A 22,763-nucleotide genomic window follows, 5' to 3' on the forward strand; every position below is an offset into this window, starting at 1 on the left:
TGTTAGTTTTGTGGCCCAACACACAGACTATTCTTGAGAATGTTCCATGTACACTGGAGAAAAACATATATTCTGAAGTCATAGAATTAAATGTCTTGTAAATGTCTATTATGTCTGTTTGGTCTAGTGTGTCATTTAAGACCAATATTTCTTCATTGTCTTTCTGGTTGGATGATCAATCTATAACTATCAATGGTGTGTTGAGATTTCCAAGTATGATTGTGTTTTCATCTGTTTCTATTTTTAGATCAGTTAATATATTTTGGTGCTCCCTGGTTTGGTGCCTATATATTAAAACGGGTTATGCCTTCCTGATATAATGTCCACTTTATCATTACAAAATGACCATCTTTGTCTCTGGTTACCTTTGTTGTCTTAAAGTCTGTCTCAAAGTCAGATATGAGTATGGCCACACCTGCTTTTCTTTGGGTATTATTTGCTTGGAGAATTGTTTTCCAACCTTTCACTTTGAGTCTACTTTTGTCCTTGCAGCTTAGATGTGTCTCTGGAAAGTACCATATGGTTGGGTTTTACTTTTTGATCCAATCTGCTACTCTGTGTTTCACTTTTGGTGATTTCAAGTCATTTACAATTAGGGTAATTATTGACACTTGAGGATTTCCTATAGCCATTCTATGTATTGTTTTCTGATGGCTCTGTGTCTCATTTGGTTCTTCTCTTTTGTCTTTCTGTCAGTTGTTTTTGTCTGGTGGCATTCTATACTTCTTTTCCCTATTTCTTCTTTTTTTAAGCTATATGTTTCAGTAGTGGCATTTTTGTGGATGGTCACCATTAGGTTATTAAAAGAAAAATTGTCATATTTACAAAAGTTCATTATCATAAGAGTGCTTCTGCACTCCATCCTCTTTTGTCCTCTCCCCTTTTACGTTACTGTTGTCACAGATTATTCTTGTTTTTATTGTGACCTGGTTGGAGCTTTTACTTGTAGCTTTGTTTTGTTCTTTGTATCTAGTTGAATAACCCCCTTTTGTATTTCCTGCAGTGGGGATTTTCTGGTGATAAATTCCCTCAGCTTCTGTATGTCTATAAAAGTTTTTACAGTATTTCTCTTTCATATTTGAAGGATAGCTTTGATGGATATAGTATTCTTAGCTGGTAATTACTCTAATTCTGTACTTTGAATGTTTGGCTCCACTTTCTTCTGGCTTGTATAGTTTCTGCTGAGAAGTCTGATGATAACCTCATAGGCTTTTCTTTATATGTTATGGTCTTCTTTTCCCTAGCTACCTTGAGGATTCTTTCTTTGTCATGATTTTTGACAATTTTATTATGCTATGCCTTGGAGTAGGTCTGGTGGGATTGAGGTAACTCAGTGTTCTGTTTGCTTCTTGGACTCAAGGCTCTAACTCAGGGGTCCCCAAACTTTTTACACAGGGGGCCAGTTCACTGTCCCTCTGACCATTGGAGAGCCAGACTATAAAAAAAAACTGAGTAATGGCCCTGGCCAGTTGGCTCAGTGGTAGAGCGTCAGCCTGGCGTGCAGGAGTCCTGGGTTTGACTCCCGGCCAGGGCACACAGGAGAAGCGCCCATCTGCTTCTCCACCCCTCCCCCTCTCCTTCCTCTCTGTCTCTCTCTTCCCCTCCCGCAGCCGAGGCTCCAATGGAGCAAAGTTGGCCCGGGCACTGAGGATGGCTCTATGGCCTCTGCCTCAGGTGCTAGAAGGGCTCTGGTTGCAACAGAGCAATGCCTCAGATGGGCAGAGCATCGCCCCCTGGTGGGCATGCCGGATGGATCCCGGTCGGGCACATGCGGGAGTCTGTCTGACTGCCTCCCCATTTGCAACTCCAGAAAAATACAAAATAGTGAGGAAGGCAGGAACACATTCACATTGGTGGGTGGGACATGTTGTGAGGGCTTTACAGTTTCAGCTTTATAACTTTTCAGCTTTATGGCTTCAAAAGTGGTGATTTCAAGTCTCAGGGAGTTCTTCCCCATGTCTCAGAAGACCAGAAAATCAGATGCAGAGCACTTCTGCCTCTCAGGAGAGAGAGTGGCCCCAGAGAGTCAGCTGTGGGGGGCCCACCACCACCACATTTTCTACTGTGTGGAGAGGAAGGTGGGATCTTGGAGGCTGGGGGGCACACTTTAATCTTCCATGACACTGTGCAGAGCGTGGGCCACTGGTAGAGTGCTGGCTGCAGGCTGAGTGTACTTGAGCACTGTGGGCTGAGAGTACATAGCAACACATGGGCCAAACACCCAGGGTTTAGTGTGCACCAATGAAATGCATGCCATGCTGCACTGTGGCCCAGTGAGTGCCAATTGAATGATTGTTGCAGGCTGAGCGTGTGCCCATCACCAGCTGATTGCAAACCAAGCGACATGGGAAGTCTTTGGTAACCCAGGATGTAACCATGCACCTGGTTGCACCATTTAGTTCAGCTCCTTCCCCTCTGCCCCCCAGTCTCTCCACCTCTCCTGACTCAGAATAAAACTCAAGCTTCCCTCCCTAAGTCCAACAAGAAAAATTCAGTCCTTTGCCTTCTCTCCAGATTTCACCATAAAATCATTTTATCTTCTGTCCCCCTTTTCGATCCATCCCACCTTCAGTCCATATGTTGCACAGATCTTTCAGTCACAGCTGCAAGCTCAGCTGGACTTCCTTCACTGCATTATAATTGTTAAATTTATTGAAATTTTAAGGAGATGAGAAATATCTCCCATGCTGCCATTTTTATGACATCACCCAGAAAACACCACCAAAAAAAAAAACAAAAAACCCGAACAATCCAATTAAAAAAACAGGCAAAAGACCTGAATGGATGTTTTTCTAAAGAGGACATGCACATGCCAAGAGACATATGAAAAAACACTCAATGTCAGTAGTCAGAGAAATGCAAATTAAAACTACAATGAGATATCATCTGATACCTGTCAGAATGGCTATCATCACTAAATCAGCAATCAATAAGTGTTGGTGAGAGTGTGTGGAAAAGAACCCCCGTGTGCTATTGGTGGGAATGCAGATTGGTACAGCCACTATTGAAAGCAGTATGAAGTTAACTAAAAATTAAAAATAGAACTGCTTTTGGACCCATCAATCTCACTGGCACTGTATTCTAAGAAGCTTAAAACACTAATTCCAAAGAATAATGCACTTCAGTGTTCACTGCAGTATTATTCACAATAGCCAAAATCTGAAAACAGCCTAAGTGTCCATCAGTAGATGACTGGATAAAAAAGCTGTGGGACATATATACAATAAAGTACTACATAGCCATGAAAGAAAAGGAAATCTCACCTTTTGTGACAGCATAGATGAACCTGAAGATCATTATGCTAAGTTAAATAAGCCAGTCAGAGAAAGACAAGTACCATATGATTTCACTCATATGAGGATGGAATCTAATGAACAAAATGAATTAAGAAGTAGAGAGATTCATACATAAAGAATAAGCTGATAGCTATGGGGGTGCGATGGGGGGGAGCTGGGCAAGGGAGGTGGAGGGATAGAGCGAAAAAGGACAAAAAACCTATGGACACAGACAACAGTGTGGTGATTGCCAGGAGGGGAGAAGTGGAGGAGGTTTTGGAGGCTTAAATGGTGATGGATGAAGACTTAACTTGGCAGGGGTGGGTAGTCAATACACAATACAGTATACAGAGAAGTGTTATAGAATTGGGTACCTGAAACCTGTATAATTAGTTAACTATTGTCACCTTAATAAACTCAACTAAAAAATTTAGTTAAAAAATGATATACATATTTGCAATAGAATGTTACTTGGCCATAAAAAATATATATATTACCATTTGCCACAGCATTAATGGACATAGAGTGCATTATGCTAAGTGAAATAAGGCAGAGAAAGACAAGTAGCATATGATTTCACTTATATGTGAAATCTAATGAATGATATAAATGAACAAACAAAACAAAAACAGACTAATAGATACAAAGACCAAACTGATGCTTGCCAGAGGGAAGGAAGTGGGAGGAATGGTTAAAAAAGATGAAGGGATTGAGAAGTACAGATTGGTAGTTATAAAAACAGTTAGGGGGCTGTAAAGTTCTGCATAAGGAATAGTCAATAATACTGTATTAACTATGTATGGTGCCAGGTGGATACTAGAAATATCTGGGAGGACACATTGTAAAGCATATAATTGGCTAACTACTATGCTGGAGACCTGAAACCAATGCAAAATATTGAATGTAAGCTCTAATTAAAAATAATTTTAAAAATTAAAAAAATCTCTTACAAGTCTGGTTTCATTCTTCTCAAGACAAAAAAGAGAGAGCCAGAGATTATCTTATACTTATTAGAATAGCCATTATTAAAAGATAAAGATGAAGACCAGAAAGAGGAAAAAGAAAGAAAGAAAGAAAGAAAGAAAGAAAGAAAGAAAGAAAGAAAGAAAGAAAGAGAAAGAAAGAAAGAATAAAAAGGAAGGAAGGAAAGAAAGAAAAACAGAAGGAAGGAAGGAAGGAAGGAAGGAAGGAAGGAAGGAAGGAAGGAAGGAAGGAAGGAAGGAAGGAAGGAAGGAAGGAAGGAAGCAGAAGGGAAGGGAGGGAAGGGAGGGAAGGAGGGAGGGGGAAAGGGAGGAAGGGAGGAAAGAGAAAAAGAAAGTACTGGGGAGGATCAAGATGTGAAGAAATAGGAACCCTTGCACACTGTTAGTGGAAATGTATAATTGAGCAACTACTATGGGAAACAGTAGTTAAAAATAGAGCAACCAGCCTCACCTGTGGTGGAGCTCATTGATAAAGCATTGACCTAGAAGATTGAGGTCACCAGTTCAAAACCCTGGGCTTGCCCAGTCAAGGCACATATAGAAAGCAACTACTATGAGTTGATGTGTCTTGTTTCTTTGTTGTGGACTGTAAATGGCAAAAACCCTTTGTAGATTCGATGCTTAGCAAAAGGCTAAGTTCTCCCCGCTCCATCTCCATATTTGGCTATTATGCTGAGTATTTGCATCCACTTCACTTGCTTGCTTAAGTTGCTGGAAGTAATTTACATGCCCTTCCTCTTACTCTTTGTTTGTTCAGATGTTGGTTGATTTCACCTATGCATGGTAGGGGGATTCCTGTTTATGCTTTGGGAGAGTTCCTGTTTTAGCCTCAGATGTGTAACTTTGTATCAAGGACTTCCTTGATTTGCATATGATTATATAATAAAGCAAACTGGTGTTATGGGGCACTCGGATATTGCCATCAGCATAGAAGAGTCCTCCGGATCCCATCCTTTTTCTTAATTCCATACTATTCTCACTCAAAACCCAGAATTAGGAGCTGTGCTGGTCCACGACATTTCTTCACCATTTCTCTCTCTCCCTCTCTTTCATTCTGTCTCTCTCTCTCCTCTAAAAATCAATAAATAAAATTAAAAAAATAAAAAATAGAGCAACCAGGCCCTGGCCGGTTGGCTCAGTGGTAGAGCGTCGGCCTGGCGTGTGGAAGTCCCGGGTTCGATTCCTGGCCAGGGCACACAGGATAGGCGCCCATCTGCTTCTCCACCCCTCCCCCTCTCCTTCCTCTCTGTCTCTCTGTTCCCTTCCCGCAGCTGAGGCTCCATTGGAGCAAAGATGGCCCGGGCGCTGGGGATGGCTCTATGGCCTTTGCCTCAGGCACTAGAGTGGCTCTGGTAGCAACAGAGCAATGCCCCAGATGGGCAGAGCATCGCCCCCTGGTGGGCGTGCCGGGTGGATCCCGGTCGGGCGCATGCGGGAGTCTGTCTGACTGCCACCCCGTTTCCAGCTTCAGAAAAATAAAAAAAATAAAATAAAATAACAGAGCAACCATATTATCCAGCAATTTCACTTCTGAGTATATATCTCAAAGAACCAAAGGTGGAGTTTCAAAGAGAGACTTGCAGACCCATGTGTATAACAGCATTATTCGCAACAGCTAAAAGGGGAAAGCAACCCAAATGTCCAATGACATATAAAGAGATTAACAAAATGTGGTATATTCATAGGATAAAATATTATTCAGCCTTAAAAAGAAAAAAATCTTGTCACATACAATATGAATGAACCTTGAGGACATAATGTTAAGTGAAAGAAATCAGTCACATATACACACACACAAACTGTATGATTCCCCTTATGAGATATCTAAAGTAGTCACACTAATAGAAACAAAAAGTAGCTTTGATGGTTGTGAGAGGTAGGGGTGGGAAGAGTTGTTTAATGGGTAAAAGTGTTTCAGTTTTATAAGATGAAATAATTCTGAAGATTTTTTCACAATAATGTGAATATATTAAATACTATGAAACTGTACACTTAAACATGGTTACAATGGTGGTCTTGGCCAGTTGGCTCAGCAGTAGAGTGTCAGCCTGGCGTGTGAAAGTCCCGGGTTTGATTCCCGGTCAGGACTACACAGGAAAAGCGCCCATCTGCTACTCCACCCCTCCCCTTCTCCTTCCTCTCTGTCTCTTTCTTCCTCCTTCCACAGCCAAGGCTCCTTTGGAGCAGGGTTGGCCCAGGCACTGAGGATGGCTCCATGGCCTCTGCCTCAGGCACTAGAATGGCTCCAGCTGAGACAGAGCAACGCCCCAGATGGGCAGAGCATCGCCCCTTGGTGGGCACGCCAGATGGATCCCGGTCGGGCACATGCAGGAGTCTGTCTGACTGCCTTCCCGCTTCTAACTTCAGAAAAATACAAAAAAAAAACAAAACTCAAAAAACAAACAAATAAAAAAACACATAGTTACAATGGTAAATGTTATGTTATGTGTTTTTGCAACAATAAAGAAAAAGTTCACTCGTTTCATGTCTAACTATTACATGCTGGGTTCTGATGTTCTGGGTACTCACGCAAACCTGCGGATATGGTCCATTCAATAACATATCTTACTGAAAGAATGCTAAATGAATAGGTCAAGCTAGCTTTTACACTGAATTAACCATAATCTCAAAGTACACAAGGCCTCAGGCAAGTGAATGTGTTTGTATGGTTAATGCAATATATGAAAATAAAAAGATTATTGCAATATCCCCCTGGTTAGAAACTCTGCCCAGTAGTGTGATAAGAAGTACTGTGCAAATGGAGGAAGTCCAGTTTCTCTTTCTCTGAGAAGCAAGAACTAGAGCTTTCTTCCTGTGGTATATGGGAGTCTAAGCTGGGAGTAAGAATAGGGACTGAAAGGTAGATGGTTTGAGAGCTACTGTCCAAAAAACATCCACATCAAGAGGGAGAACCAACTGAGAAGCGTGAATGGAGCCCAAGGAAGACAGTGGATGACAAGGACTGACAGTCTCTCTTGACCTCCCATTCTAGGCCAAATGACTGTATTTTATGCTCTCCTAAAATCACAAATTTGTTTTCAGTGACAATTATAATATGCTAAATAGAAATACTCTACCTGAACTCAGTATTCAAATTACAGTCTTGCCAGAAGAGAGAAGGAGGAGGTCACCTTGTCAATCATATTAGAGAGGACTTAAGGCAACTTAAACGCAGAGAAGTTATCCAGGGTCAGCCAGCAAGGTTGGTAATTCTAGAATCCATGTACTTTGCCTCACCCACAGACTGCCACTTTAGCCATGGGAACTGAGCGCACCTAACCATTGGAATGTCATTTACATTTCCACTTGGGAGACTGAAATCTAGGGGGGGACTAAAGTAAGAAGTAGAAATTATTGACTTGCTATTTTATTGGAGTTTCTTTTAGCCATTAAACAACTACCCTGGGGGAAAAGAAGAGGAAACCAACCAAAAGAGTGTCACAAATTTGTGCAGATGAGAAGTGAGGATAGGCTCTGTTTAGGAGAATTTTTAAATTTAGTTTCATAATCTTCTCATGTTTTATAAAACTTAGGACACTGCTGAAGTTCCATGGATTGGGTTATTTTTATGCTGTTTTAAGTTTTCTGAATACAATGTAGGAAATTATACTTTAGAAGCTAGAGGAGGACTAATCTTTCAAACAACATCATAAAATATATATATATGGCTGTCCCATATAACTTCAATGAGCCTTAGTATCTATTTTCTTCCCTAAGAGGCCATCAGGAAAAGAACATACCAAGAGTAAAGAATTAAAAATAAAAATAATAATTTGTCTGAGTCTAAATTCTAGCTTTACTAGTTCTAGGCTCTGTAATCCTAAAAACATTACTTAATCTATGCCTTCATTTTCTCATCTATAAAATGGGTATGATGTGGTAGTCAGTTAGACATAATCAGAGCAAAGCCTATAGGCCAGACACAGAAGGCCACCAGGGCAGAAAGCCCCAGGTGCCTAGCAACAAGTAAAATTGGGAAATCAAGGACCTCGCCCCTCAGGCAAACCTTTCTTCCACTATCATATTGCTGATCATGTGGTTTGGACCCCCTGATTTCATAATGCTGGTCATGTGATTCTGACCTTTCCTTCCATGACATGTGGTTTTAGACCTCCTTAGAGGAGGAACAAGGGGAAGGAAAATAGCCTCATACCACCCCCATACGAGCCCTTGAGCAACCACTCCCTTAAGCATTAAGGCCTAGAGATCACATCTAAGCCTCAGTTGTATTTCAGCTCCAGGTCCAGAAGAGCAGCAAAAGCAGATGAAGGGGAGCCATGGCTGACCTTAGGACCAGCTGCACTGAATAATGACCCTGCCCTGGTGCTGGCCAATCAGTGGAGATCACAACCCTAAAAGAACACACCAGGAGAATTGATGAGTATTGTGTTGAGATCTTCCCCTGGGAATATCCTCTACAATCCCCACCTTTAAAATCCTTTTGGAAGGAGGTCCCAGCAAGTTCTCCCTTCCCAGAGCACCCCTGTGCCTTTCCTTTCCTCCTGCTCCCCATCTTCCCCCCAGGCACGGTTTGCTTGCCTCTCTCCTAAGCTCTAAAGCAGTGGTCCCCAACCCCCGGACCGGTACCAGTCCTCAGAGGAAGAATAAATAACTTACATTATTTCTATTTTATTTATATTTAAGTCTGAACGATGTTTTATTTTTAAAAAATGACCAGATTCCCTCTGTTACATCGGTCTAAGACTCACTCTTGACGCTTGTTTCGGTCACGTGATACATTTATCCGTCCCACCCTAAAGGCCGGTCCATGAAAATATTTTCTGACATTAAACCGGTCCGTGGCCCAAAAAAGGTTGGGGAACACTGAAATCTCATTGTCTCACCAGTAACAATAATACCATTGACCTCAAGGGATTGCTGTGAGAAATAAATGAATCCACACACGTAAACACCTGGTCCAGTTCCTGGTCTATAAGAAGTGCTATAGAAATATTAACCCTTATTTTATCATATTCACCAGGCTGGTAAAGACTGATTTGGTCTGAATCTTAATACTTAACAACAGTATGACCTAATCTCCTTACTCATCCAGAAAATGTCAAAAACCGTTGTGTCTCTGTCACACAGTTTGGTGACAATTAAATGAGATGATCCACATAGATACCAGTTTGCCTACTGCCTGATACATAACTGCTCCTTTTGAGTTTTCATTTAGTTAACAGTTTTTTGCAGACATTTTACTTAAGATGTAAGACAAAAGAATCTAAGATGCAGTCTCTTATTCCCTTTTACTGAATTTAAACACATACATATGTATGGCGTGGGGGAAGTGCCCAAGAGTGAACAGCACAACAGGGCACAAGCAGCTTGCCAAGGAAGTGAACTCAGGACAAGTCTGCATGAGGGGACGACAGCTAACTGGGACTTTAAAGAATGGGCATGACTTTGAGATATCAAAATGGGGGTGGGGAGCTGGGGTGTAGCCTCATTTACTGGTGAGGAAATTGAGTCATAGAGAGTGGCAATGACTTGCTCCAGGTGGTGGGGTCCAGATCTGAATCCAGGCAGTTTGTCTCAGAGTCCACAGTGTTCTTATTTCAGACTCCTCTAAGAGTTTTCTCTTTTATCTCGTTTGGAATAAAGTTTAGGAAAACGATTTTTTTCTGAACATTAGATAATTCAGATAAAACTAGAGGAGACTTCTTGGCCCAGTTAACACCCTCTCTCCCGTGGTTGTTAAGTCCTCTAGCTGGTCTTTCTTTGCCTGACTGAAATGTGGGTCTCCATCACACCCCAACCCTGGGAAGGCCACGGGCTTGAATAAAAGATCACACTGCTTTGGGGGACAAGTGACCTGCTGACCCACCTTCATCCTGGCACTCCCTTCCTTCCAGATAGTTATGGAGCAGCTGTCTGGAGAGGGCAGGGACTGTCAGGAGAACAGCAAGCGTGACAAGATATCACCAACTTTGACTGACATTGCAGAGTTCTTTCTTTCTTCTTGACATTTCCCTCCCAGAGTGGGAATAGTAACATTTGACCAAGACCCAGTTTTGTTAATGCTCCCATCTATCTCAGGCACTAAAACCTTTAAGGAAGATCAATCTGAAGCTCTGATATTGGCTGACACTCAGATCCAGTGGGAAAGAAGTCTAATTATCATTGCTTTCAGCCCTGCTACATGTCATACTGAATGATGTCTGTCTTTTTCATGTATATCTGCCAGTGCCAATGCTAGTGACACTTTTCAGAAACTAACTCACTATGAAACAACTTAACTACCCCAGGTAATACTCTGTCCTCTTCTGACCAGTAAAAATCATATTAATCTGTTTTCCATTGATTCCAGTTTGTTTTCAAGTAGTTTCCTTCTGTTAGTCTTTTAAATTGTGTCCTAGAAGATTTCAAAAGATACCAAATCCAATTAGACTTGTCAAAAGGTAACACTGCATTAGAAATAGTTAAATAGATTTCAGAGCTACAATTTATAGAGTAAATAGAAAACCAAACTGGAGAAAGCTAAAAGAGTGCGAGCACCCCTCTAGGGTAGGGTGGGGAGCTAGAATGACAAGTCTCCTTTCCCTCCCCAACCTCTGATAATAAGAGTATCTCCCATTAGTGGGATGTTTACAAGATGCCAGGCATCGTGGCCACATACTCTACATACCCAGTTAATCCACACAACAATCCTGAAAGATATATATTATTTCTTAGACTTTTCAGTTGAAGAAACTAAAGCTGAGAGTAGTTAAGAAACATGTCCAAAGTCACAAAACTACAAAGTGGCAGGCCTAACTTTTGAAAACAGCTCTGATTCCAAATCTGCTGTCCCCTCTTCCACATAAGCTGATCCTATGACTGGCCCACTAGAGATTACTCAGGAAGCTGGAAAAGGCAGCAACAGAGGGACTGATACAACAAAGCAGGCATCTTCTAGGCATCAACTCTATATTATAACATTTATAAGATAACAGCCAGGAAACATAAACCTGAAGTTATTACTCAGCCCTTACAGAAAAGAAAACAGGCTCTATCTTGAGACAGACTGGGGGTCTGTTTCAGTCACAAATTAGGTGGCATTTCTGAGCTTCTCTGTATTTTCTCCTCTACAGCGGAGCTCTCTCTCTGTAAAAAGGAGCTAACATCACCTAGTTCAGAAGGTTCTTAGGAGACTGTAAATTATTGAAACATACACTAAATCATCTAAAACACAATAAATGCTTAAAAATGCTAACTCCCCCAACCCCTTCTCATAGACACATATCTCCCCTGTCCTATATCCCAGTTTTATGAGATGAGCTCACAACCCAACAGAATAAACTGATCCAACCAAATGTGTAACCTTCTCATGTTCACATTTCTCTTGCCCCACAATTTTATAACTCACTGAAGAAACAATTGTTTTGAATAAAATCTACCCTTAGCCAATCTATTCCCTTTATTTCACTCCCTCTTCTATACAACCACATGTGCGGGAGACAAAATGTACTTGATAATGTGCCTTCAAATAAGATTTTCTTCCTTCCATCTTCCCCATGGGCACAGATCCCAGAAAGAGTCTTCATACCTCATAAACATCAGTGACTTTATTAAGAGTATCGTTCTGGCCAATCTTTCTCTGTCCCAAAAGGTCTGGCTGTTGTTTTTTACCCCCAAAAATATTCTAAAGCAGATTGACAATGGAAAAACAAACCTCCACAAGCAGGCTATAAATCAAATCACTGTCTAAGGCATTATGGATATGATCTGCCACACTTGATCTGCAGCTTTAAGAAATAATACAGGTGACAAAGAAATGATAACTATATGACATGGTGCAGGTGCTAGCTAACTCTGTGGTGGCAATCATTTTGCAAAATACTGTATCAGTAGATTGTACTGGTATGTCACTTTTATCCCAGAGAGCTGGAAAAACCTAACACACAGGACTAATCGGATACTATCAAATTATTTGAATTACTTTAAAACAACAAAATTGGTTTTCTAATTTGTATGAGATTAAGATTTACTTAATTTTTTTCTTTTGTATTTTTATATTACTTTGAAATCTCCAAGTACTTTTTTTACTACTCACCCAAACCCTGTCACACTCTCGGGCTTCTAGCACATCTTCCCATCCTTCTAACAATACAATTTAATGGTATCCTGCTGATGTCTGGAGAGGATTCCAGTCCCTGGACAAAAGCTGCCACATAATGCATTTTGGCTCCTAGCTTCGAGTCTTGCACATAATGAATGCTCAATAAATATTTAAAGTCAGTAGAAACACATCTTATTTGTCTCTCAAATATCAAAGACATCCTAAAATATTACTAGGCATCTATGCAAGATTTCATATATCTTTGGTTATTTTATTTAGTTGGTGAATTGTTAAATTCTCTAAGTCAAGTATACACCTTACATAGGAGACATTGAAAAACTCCCTGCATATGCAATTAAGTGAGAATTAAACGAAACCTCCATGTAACAAACTATTGTTAGGGCTGAACAATTTGCCACTCTATGGGAAATAGGTAATTGACATTAATTCTTACAGTAGAGACATCAAAAAAGGGTTCACTTTAAGTGTGGAAGTGAAATTTTTCCCACTTTTTTAAAGTTTTCATTTTATACTAAATTCTACCTAGTTGCAAAAAGCTCTAATTTTGTGACTATTGCACTATATAAGACAAAGGAGCCTGACTGGGCGGTGGCGCAGTGGATAGAGCATCGGACTGGGATGCGGAAGACCCAGGTTCGAGACCCCGAGGTCACCAGCTTGAGCACAGGCTCATCTGGTTTGAGCAAAAGCTCTCCAGCTTGAGCCCAAGGTCACTGGCTCGAGCAAGGAGTTACTTGGTCTGCTGAAGTCCAGCGGTCAAGGCACATATGAGAAAGCAATCAATGAACAATTAAGGTGTTGCAACGCATAACGAAAAACTAATGATTGATGCTTCTCATCTCTTCATTCCTGTCTGTCTGTCCCTGTCTATCCCTCTCTCTGTCTCTGTAAAAAAAAAAAGAAAAGACAAAGTAATGTAGGACTTCATCAGCAGTGTAAAAAATAAACTAGGTTTAAAGTGGAAATGACCTCTATTTTAGATCAGTGGTTCCCAACAGGGGGCAAGTTTACCTGCAGAAGACATGCGGTGATAGCTGGAGACATTTTAGATTATCACAACTCGGGGCTGGGGGCATTTTACAAGTGGCATGTAGTAGGCAGAGGCCAAGGATGCTGCCAAACATCCTACAGTGCACAAAATAGTCCTCCATAACACAGATTTCTCAAACCCAAAATGTCAACATGCTAAGGTTGCCTGACCTGTGGTGGTGCAGGGTGTTGACCTGAAATGCTGAGGTGGTCAGTTTGAACCCTGGGTCCACCCAGTCAAGGCACATATGAGAAGCCACTATGAGTTGATGCTTCTCACTCTTTCCCACACCCTTTCTCTCTCCTCTCTCTAAAATCAATATACTGTAAATATATAAATATATCTATTTTTAAAATGCTAAGGTTGACAAACCCTGCTCTACAAAAGGCTGTCACTTACTACATGTATGGCCTTGACAAATGACTGTTCTTAACTGTGACATGAGGCATGGAAGTCCATCCTCTTTAGCAGTCAGGGTTGTGAAGACCCAGTATGATACTGAAAAAGTATTTCATAACTGTAAATACCTACACAAATATGTTGATAATATTAAAACATATATACTTAGGAAAGCATAAAAGTCAAGTTGCTGAGTCCTAGGTAGCCCCCACCACCCATTTCACTTCAAAAGGAGCCCCCCTAGAGGCCAGGCCAATGGCAGAGCTGCAGGCATAGCACACAAGCAAAAAGGTCAGTTCTCCCTAAGATCCTAGGTCTGCCACAGAGCAGGCCCTACCCCAAAGGCCATTCTAGAACAAATGCAGTCCCCCAGAAAGCACCTAGGAGAAATAGCAGGGAAGGGTGCCTGCTTCTCTCCACGGTTGGCCTTCAGTAAACATCATGGCAGTGGCTAAACCAGCCTACCCCATGGTAAATGTCCAGCTAGAGCCAACCAATAAAGCCAGATTTCCCTCCATTCAATGAAAGTTCCTTAAACACAGAATCATTAAAATTGAAGCCTGACCAGGCAGTGGTGCAGTGGATAGAGCATCAGACTGGGACATAGAGGACCCAGGTTGGAAACTCCAAGTTTGCGGGCTTGAGTGCAGGCTCATCTGCCTTGAGCACAGTCTCACCAACTTGAGCGCAGGGTTGCAGGCTTGAGTGTGGGGCCACAGACATGACCCTATGGTCATTGGCTTGAGCCCAAAGTTCGCTGGCTTGAAGCCCAAGATTGCTGGCTTGAGTCCAAGGTCACTGTCTTGAGCAAGGGGTCACTCACTCTGCTGCAGCGCTCCCCCCCCCGGGTCAAAGCACATAGGAGAAAGCAATCAATGAACAACTAAGGTGCCGCAACAAAGAATTGATGCTTCTCATCTCTCCCTTCCTGTCTGTCCCTGTCTCTCTCTGTCACACACACACACACACACACACACACACACACACACACACACAAATGATCAAAAATAACTTGTCAAAAGACATTGCTCATCCTCATCAGTTATTAGAGAAATGCAAATCAAAACTGCAATGAAATACCACCTCATACCTGTTAGATTAGCTATTATTAACAAGACAGGTAATAGCAAATATTGGAGAGGCTGTGGAGAAAAAGGAACCCTCATTCACTGTTGGTGGGAATGTAAAGTAGTACAACCATTATGGAAGAAAGTATGGTGGTTCCTCAAAAAACTGAAAATAGAACTACCTTATGACCCAGCAATCCCTCTACTGGGTATATACCCTCAAAACTCAGAAACATTGATACCTAAAGACACATGCAGCCCCGTGTTCTTTGCAGCATTATTCACAGTGGCCAAGACATGGAAACAACCAAAAAGCCCTTCAATAGATGACTGGATAAAGAAGATGTGGCACATATACACTATGGAATATTACTCAGCCATAAGAAATGATGACATCGGATCATTTACAACAAAATGGTGGGATCTTGATAACATTATACGGAGTGAAATAAGTAAATCAGAAAAAAACAAGAACTGCATTATTCCATACGTAGGTGGGACATAAAAATGAGACTAAGGCCCTGGCTGGTTGGCTCAGTGGTAGAGCATCGGCCTGGCGTGCAGAAGTCCCGGTTCGATTCCCGGCCAGGGCACACAGGAGAAGCGCCCATTTGCTTCTCCACCCCTCCCCCTCTCCTTCCTCTCTGTCTCTCTCTTCCCCTCCCGCAGCCGAGGCTCCATTGGAGCAAAGATGTCCCGGGCGCTGGGGATGGCTCCTTGGCCTCTGCCCCAGGCACTAGAGTGGCTCTGGTTGCAACAGAGCGACACCCCGGAGGGGCAGAGCATCGCCCCCTGGTGGGCAGAGCGTCGCCCCCTGGTGGGCGTGCCGGGTGGATCCCGGTCGGGCGCATGCGGGAGTCTGTCTGACTGTCTCTCCCCGTTTCCAGCTTCAGAAAAAAAAAAAAATGAGACTAAGAGACATGGACAAGAGTGTGGTGGTTACGGGTGGGGGGAGGAAGAGGGGAAGGGGGAGGAGGAGGGGCACAAAGAAGACTAGATAGAAGGTGATGAAGGACAATCTGACTTTGGGGGATGGGTATGCAACATAATTGATTGACAAGATAACCTGGACATGTTTTCTTTGAACATATATACCCCGATTTATTGATGTCACCCCATTAAAATTAATAAAAATTTAAAAAAAAAGACATTGTAACAAAATATGTTGACCCAATCTCTGGCATAAGTGCCTAGACTTTAGGAATTAGTGACAAATCCAGGCCCAATGAAACTCCCATGGAAACAAGGGCAAAGTAACTCCAAGAAGTAGTTAGTAACAAGTATGAAGTCAGTATTTTTTTCAGCTAATGAGAACTCTAATCAAATGCAGCTCATAAATGTTTTTCCTTTCTCATGCAATCCTTGAAGAGAAAGTGAAATTCATGTTCTAGAATTGTCTCCACAAATAAACTTATTTGACGAAAAATAAAAACTATGCTTAAGTACACCTGAAAGTTCAAAAGTTCAAAACATGTTTAAGTTATAGCAAATCCTTGAACTTTAGGACATTTAGTGGCATGCCCCAAAGCCAATAAACTGAACATACAGTTCTAAGATTTTTCTTTGAGGTTTGGATTTACTATTAGTTCAGTCAACCCACACTAATAATCTCCTATAATTTCATAATAAAGTAAAGCTCTACCATTAGACTCACAAAACAGATTATAAAATGAAAGGAGGAATTAGGAAGGCATGTTGATTCAAAGCTGAAAGAGCTTAAAGTGGGAATGAACAAAGGAAAGTAAAATCATAAGTATGTGTCATTTTAAATGAGTCATCTTCAGTGGAAAGTCCAGAGTTAAGGCAAGTTTGCCTAATATAGATGACCATAAACTTTAAGACATGAGAATAGGACAGCATTATTTTCCAAATCACAGAAAACTAAGAAATGATAGCAATTGGCTCTAGGTTTTTGCTTTCCTTTCAGAAAACTTTTTATTTAGAGATCTGAAAATAAAAAATATATATTGATTCTTCCTACCTCCTGTGCCTACAAACACAGTAAATCCTAATATATTAAAATGTGCTTATTTTTACTTCTTTCTCCTTAAGAAATCCCTGAATTAGCAGCTGTAAGAAAGATCAACTGTTAACGGGTCCTTCTCAAGTACCCAAATACAAAACATTTTGTTGAGGGCTCTCAATAATATTGAATGGAAACTATAATTGAAAAATAAAAAATTACAAGATGAGAAAAGGACATCAGATCCCACAAAATACCTGCTTTTGTTTTGTTTTAATGGAATGTTTACATTTTTTCAGCTTTACTAAGGAAAATAGAGGACATGGAAGATATAATACAAGAAATTAATGAAAGTTCAATAATACTGTTGTAAGAGATTTTATAAAGCAGAATATGATTACCTGCTCTGTACACAGGATAAATTAAGTTTTATTAGAACAGGAAGTCAGAGAAATTACTATAGAAAGGAATGACCTGAGAAAGGGGAATGATCTGTAAAGGGGAAATTAAGATTCAGTTTTTCCTTTGTTACTGGTATTTCTCTCCTGTGCATCTCCTTTACTACTTATTACAGAACACTCACCAAATAAATAGAGGTTTCCTCCCACACTGAGCAATTCTGTGTGGCACCAGCTGGTGTTCTACAATTTATAATAATTTGATTCTAACACTAGCTACCCAGACAACATCATATCCTACAGATTAAGAGCTCACTCCACAAAACTGCAAATCTCCCACCTTCATTAAAATATACACTTTAGTTATGATTTGTGCTTCTGATCAACTGGTTACAGATGGAAAATTCCTATGTCCCCATCCTTTGGATTTGATTAATTTGCTAGAGCAGCTCACGGGACTTTGGCACTCAATGGCAGGAATGGTCACAGAGACCAGTTATGTTTATTTTCTATTCTCTTACAGCATCAGAGAGAGAGAAATCAGAATCATCTTTTCAAAGATAAATGTCTGTTTTTCTGCCAATACCGTGCTGTTTTGATTATCATGGCTCTATTGCAGTGGTAGTCAAACTTTTTGAAGTCGGGGTGCACTTAAAATCCCACAAATAATTGTAGGTGCACTATATACAAATTTCTGAGAAATATGTTATAATAATTAAGTCAAATATTAAAGAAAAAATATAAAGTCTAAGCGTGCTTTTATGGTAATTAAATGAAATAAATATGACAAAATTAAATTTATTCTAATATTAAAAAACATTTTATGTTACATTTTTTGAGTTACGCTTTTTAGAATTTGTAAAAAAGAGGGGTTAAAAATAAAAAAAGACAAAAATGTTATCTTTTTATATATATAGATACATTCTTAGTAAGATTTAGTAAATTCGGCAGGTCCCAGCGTGAATGTGTTAAGTTTTTCATTCTTGTGTTTATGAGAAACATGAGCCTGATGTGTCCTAGCAATTTCTTCAATGTTTGGGCATATATTTGAAAGGCAAACTCTCATTTTCTCATCAATACACTGAAGGATTCCTCTCTTTTTACTCTTAATTGTGTTGAGTGCAGAAAACCCCCACCATACATATCATCTTAACTTCACACCAAACAAAAGATAGAAGAAACTTGCCTCCAGTCTTTGCGGGGAACATGGGGGGTAGTGTAAACAATATAGCACCACAACTTCACAGCATTTTGCAACCTAATCAGGAAAGTGAGGTGGGGGGTTGGGCAGACTGTCAGCTTACAGCCAATTCCCCACACCTCTATCCCCCAAAAATCTAAACTCCAAAATCCCTGTTGGTTTTTTGGTCCCCAGCACACACACATTTCTCTAGAATACCATAAGGCGCACCTGGAAATCTTCTAGGGCACACCAGCGCGCCCTGGTGCACACTTTGAGAACCACTGATCTATAGTATAATTTGAAGTCAGATGGTATGATACCTCTGGCTTCATTCTTTTTCCTCCAGATTGCTTTGGCTATTCAGGTTTTTTTATAGTTCCATACAAACCTGGTAATTTTTTGTTCTATTTCTTTAAAAAATGGCATTGGAATTTTGATGGGGATTACATTAAATTTGTATATTGCTTTGAGTAAAATGGCCATTTTAACTATGTTGATTCTTCCAATCCATGAATATGAAATATTTTTCTATTTCATTGTGTCTTTTTCAATTTCTTTCAATAATATTTTATAGTTTTAAGTATATAGGTTCTTCACATCCTTTGTTAAGTTTATTCTCAGGCTCTTTATTTATTATTTTTTTGTTGTTGCAATAGTAAAAAGTATCTACCCCCAAAATTCAAAAACATTGGTAGGTAAAGACACATGTACCCCATGTTCATCACAGCATTATTCACAGTGGCCAAGACATGGAAACAACCAAAGTGACCTTTGATAGAGGACTGGATAAAGAAGATGTGGTGCATATATACAATGGAATACTACTCAGCCATAAGAAATGATTGACATAGTGACATTTACAACAATGTGGATGGACCTTGAGAACATTATACTAAATGAAATAAGTAAATTATAAAAAGCTAAGAACTGTATGATTTCATACATTAGGTGGGATATAAAACTGAGACTTATGGACTTAGATAAAAGTGAAGTGGTTACCAGGGGAAGAGAATATGGGGGAGGAGGAAGGGGACTTGAGTGAATGAGAGGGGTGAAGGGGCAAAGGGAAGGATGTAAAGAAGGACAATTATAAGGTGATGAAAAATGATTTGACTTTGGGTGATGGGTATATAACATAATCAACAGTTCAAATGAGATAGAAATGTTCACCCAAAAGCTATGTACTCTTATTGATCAGTGTCACCCTGTTAAAGTTAATTTTCTAAATAAAATTTTTAAAAATTAATGGGATTGTGCTAGGTGGAATATATTGTCAATTAAAATGCAAAGGTGAAAAATTCCAGAGGATAGAGGGTATAATCATTGGACAAACCAGAGGGTGAAGGTGAGCCACTGGAGGGAAGAGTGACAATGAGCATGTTGTAAAAAATCTGGAAGGTACGTTCTAATTTGAACTAGGAAGGAAGGAAGGAAAGAAGGGAGGGAGGGAGGGAGGGAGGGAGGGAGAAAGGGAGAGAGGGAAACTACTCCTTGATGCCCCAGTCCTGACAGGCTAATGCCAAAATCAAAATGATGTATTTTTTAATTTTTTTAATTTTTTATTTTAGTGAGAAGAGGGGAGTCAGAGAGACAGACTCCTGCATTCCCCTTGACTGGGATCCACCTAGCAAGCCCACTAGGGTGCAATGTTCTGTCCATTTGGGGCTGTTGTTCTGTTGCTCAGCAACCGAGCCATTTTTTTTAGCACCTGAGGCAGAGGCCATGAAGCCATCCTCAGCATCCAAGGCCAATTCACTCCAATTGAGCCATGGCTGTGGGAAGGGGAGAGAGAGAGATAAAAGGGCAAGGGTGGAGAAGCAGATGGGTGCTTCTCCTGTGTGCCCTGACTGGGAATCAAACCAGGGACATACACATGCTGGACCAATACTCTACCACTGAGCCAAATGGCTAGGGCTCAAAATGATGTTTTTAACAAGACTTACTTGATAATAAAAATGTTAAATAAAACATATTAAAAAAAATAGTACATCAGAAAAGACAAAGGCAGGAGTTTGATGAACCAAGGCAATACTCAAACAACTTCTGGACCCTTTCAAAGTTCATTTTCTTTAGCTATACCAGAGCTATGTATAAGGTTCACTAAAAATGACATAATACCAATTTTGACTCACTTACTAAAACAGAGTTTACATAAACCTACTAAAAGATAGCTCACTAAAAAATTAGCTAAGTATTTTTTTTTCTGTTACCAACCAATACTGTTAAAAATGAATCCTTCTTTGGTGAATTCTACCACTCCAAAGTTAAAATGTTGCTCAATGATAACTAAGAACCATGGACTATCACCAAAATGTGATAAGATTATGTAATTTTAGCATAGCTAAATGACAAGAATACTGCTCAAATTATGAAATTCAACACTTCTACTGCTGAGCACAACTGGAACATTCTGCTAAATTCCAGGGACAATATTCTAGAAGAACATTGCTTGATACAGCAAATTGTCCAGAGAGAACCATTCAAATTGGTAAAGAATCTAGGTATAAAGCAAATCAAAGAACAATTGGATGATGTATGAAAGGTAAGACAACTACAGATAATCATTTGAGAATAGTTTAGATGCCCTCAGGTCATAATGAGCTTTCCATCACTAGAAGTACTCAATCAGAAGTCAAATTCCAGTTTGTTACAGAGGCTATAAGAGTAATTCTCAAATTTGGTGGGAAATCTAGAATTTCCTAAGACTTATATCCACACCCTAGGATTCCCTTTTCTCCTAAGAATCATCTGTTTACAAGGAACTGAAAACAACTCAAACTGGCCTACACTTATGGGAAGCTTTACTGAAAGGACCTAAGGGTGTTTCATAGAACCCGAAGGGCAAGAAGAGTGGTTGGGCCACAGAAAAGACTAGAAGCATAAACAGAAGGTGATCAGTAACCAATCTTTATCTTTATCAGTTTTTCTCCCCCTCTCCTTCTTTCCAACCCCAACTTTCTACCTCTCATCCTCCACCTCACCCCCCTCTTCCCCTCTCTGATCTCTTCCTCTCCCCCTTCTATCTCCAGTTCTTATAAATTACATCATCACAGTCTACCTTCTTCCAGCTTCAAACACAGATCCCTTACATCAAACCCACTATAAAAATCAATAAATACTAGCAAGTAACTAGAATCTCAGTCACTAACTATTGGTCATCACATACATACAATAATAGCTCTCAGAGTGAAGCCATTAGGCTTCTGTTTGATCTTCTCAGGTTACAAAAGAAAGGGTGCCAGCGACACCCTTTCAGCCACCTGGTATAATCAGGTTAAGGAAAATTTTAATTCTCTTGTCTGAACCCTCAAAAATATAATATTGTATTTTTTCATTACATAACACATTTATTCAGCACATAACCCATAGATACTCTTTTTCCTTCTTTCTATTTATACTCAAACCTTTTCACCTAAGGCACATCAGGTTCACTGTGCTGAGCTACACACTGACAGCAGTACTAGTGCAGCAAGTGATTCTTAGTTCATTCCTGCTTACCTATGGTGAGATTACACATGTGTATATTTTAGGGGGCTACCTTTCCCACCCAGCAATATGGCTAACTCACTTGTTAATCCTATTTTGTCACATGTGTTGAGGCACACCCTGTGCAATCAGATCCTTAGTAAAAGTGACTAGAGGTTAAAAACAAAGTTACAGTTTCTTGCTTAGGTATTATTCCTATTTATTATCCTTTGGTCCCATCACTGCTACTATGATCAATGCATCAGTAGAATAAAAAAAACTGAGGTGACATGATGAAAAACAGTATACCATATCTTCCCCCACACCCTCTCTTCCACAAATCCACCAGAGAACCATATCTTCCTGGTATGAACACACCTATCCCCACTCATGTTTCTGCTATGTATGAGCATATATTCTTGAAGGTGTGTAAGCCAGTCCTTCATGCTTTTATCTCCCCCATTATAGACAACCAATGTTTTCCTTGCTTGATCCAATTCTCCATCACACTAGGACTGAGAGCATCTCTCTGCTCATTGTCTGACATTTTAAGCCTGTCAGGGTGAAGACTGGTCTGAAAAAGTGGTGCTCAGCCATCCACATTGGTGCTAAGCCCAGTCCAGAATCCATTCCTGCTGAGTCCCAGTGTGGCCACTCAGTGCTATGAGCATCAATCTCACCTGCCAGCTATGTTCAGGGTGTTCCCACCAGGGAATCTGTGACATGCCCATCTGCAGTCTGTCTCTTTTGCTGGTGGACAGAAGACTTTTTGTTTAATTTTGTGCCTCTGAGGATACAAGAGGATTCTCTTCAGTCAGCCTATAAGTGTACTGTGGCTGTGTCCCCTTGGCCACTTGTTTCCTAGACCCAAGTGAACACTAAAAGAGAGCACACTGCAATACCTGCTTGTCAATTCCAACCACCTTCCAAACCTGGAA

This window comes from Saccopteryx leptura, chromosome 3 (genome assembly GCF_036850995.1).
Source record: "Saccopteryx leptura isolate mSacLep1 chromosome 3, mSacLep1_pri_phased_curated, whole genome shotgun sequence".
Classification (NCBI taxonomy): Eukaryota; Metazoa; Chordata; class Mammalia; order Chiroptera; family Emballonuridae; genus Saccopteryx; species Saccopteryx leptura.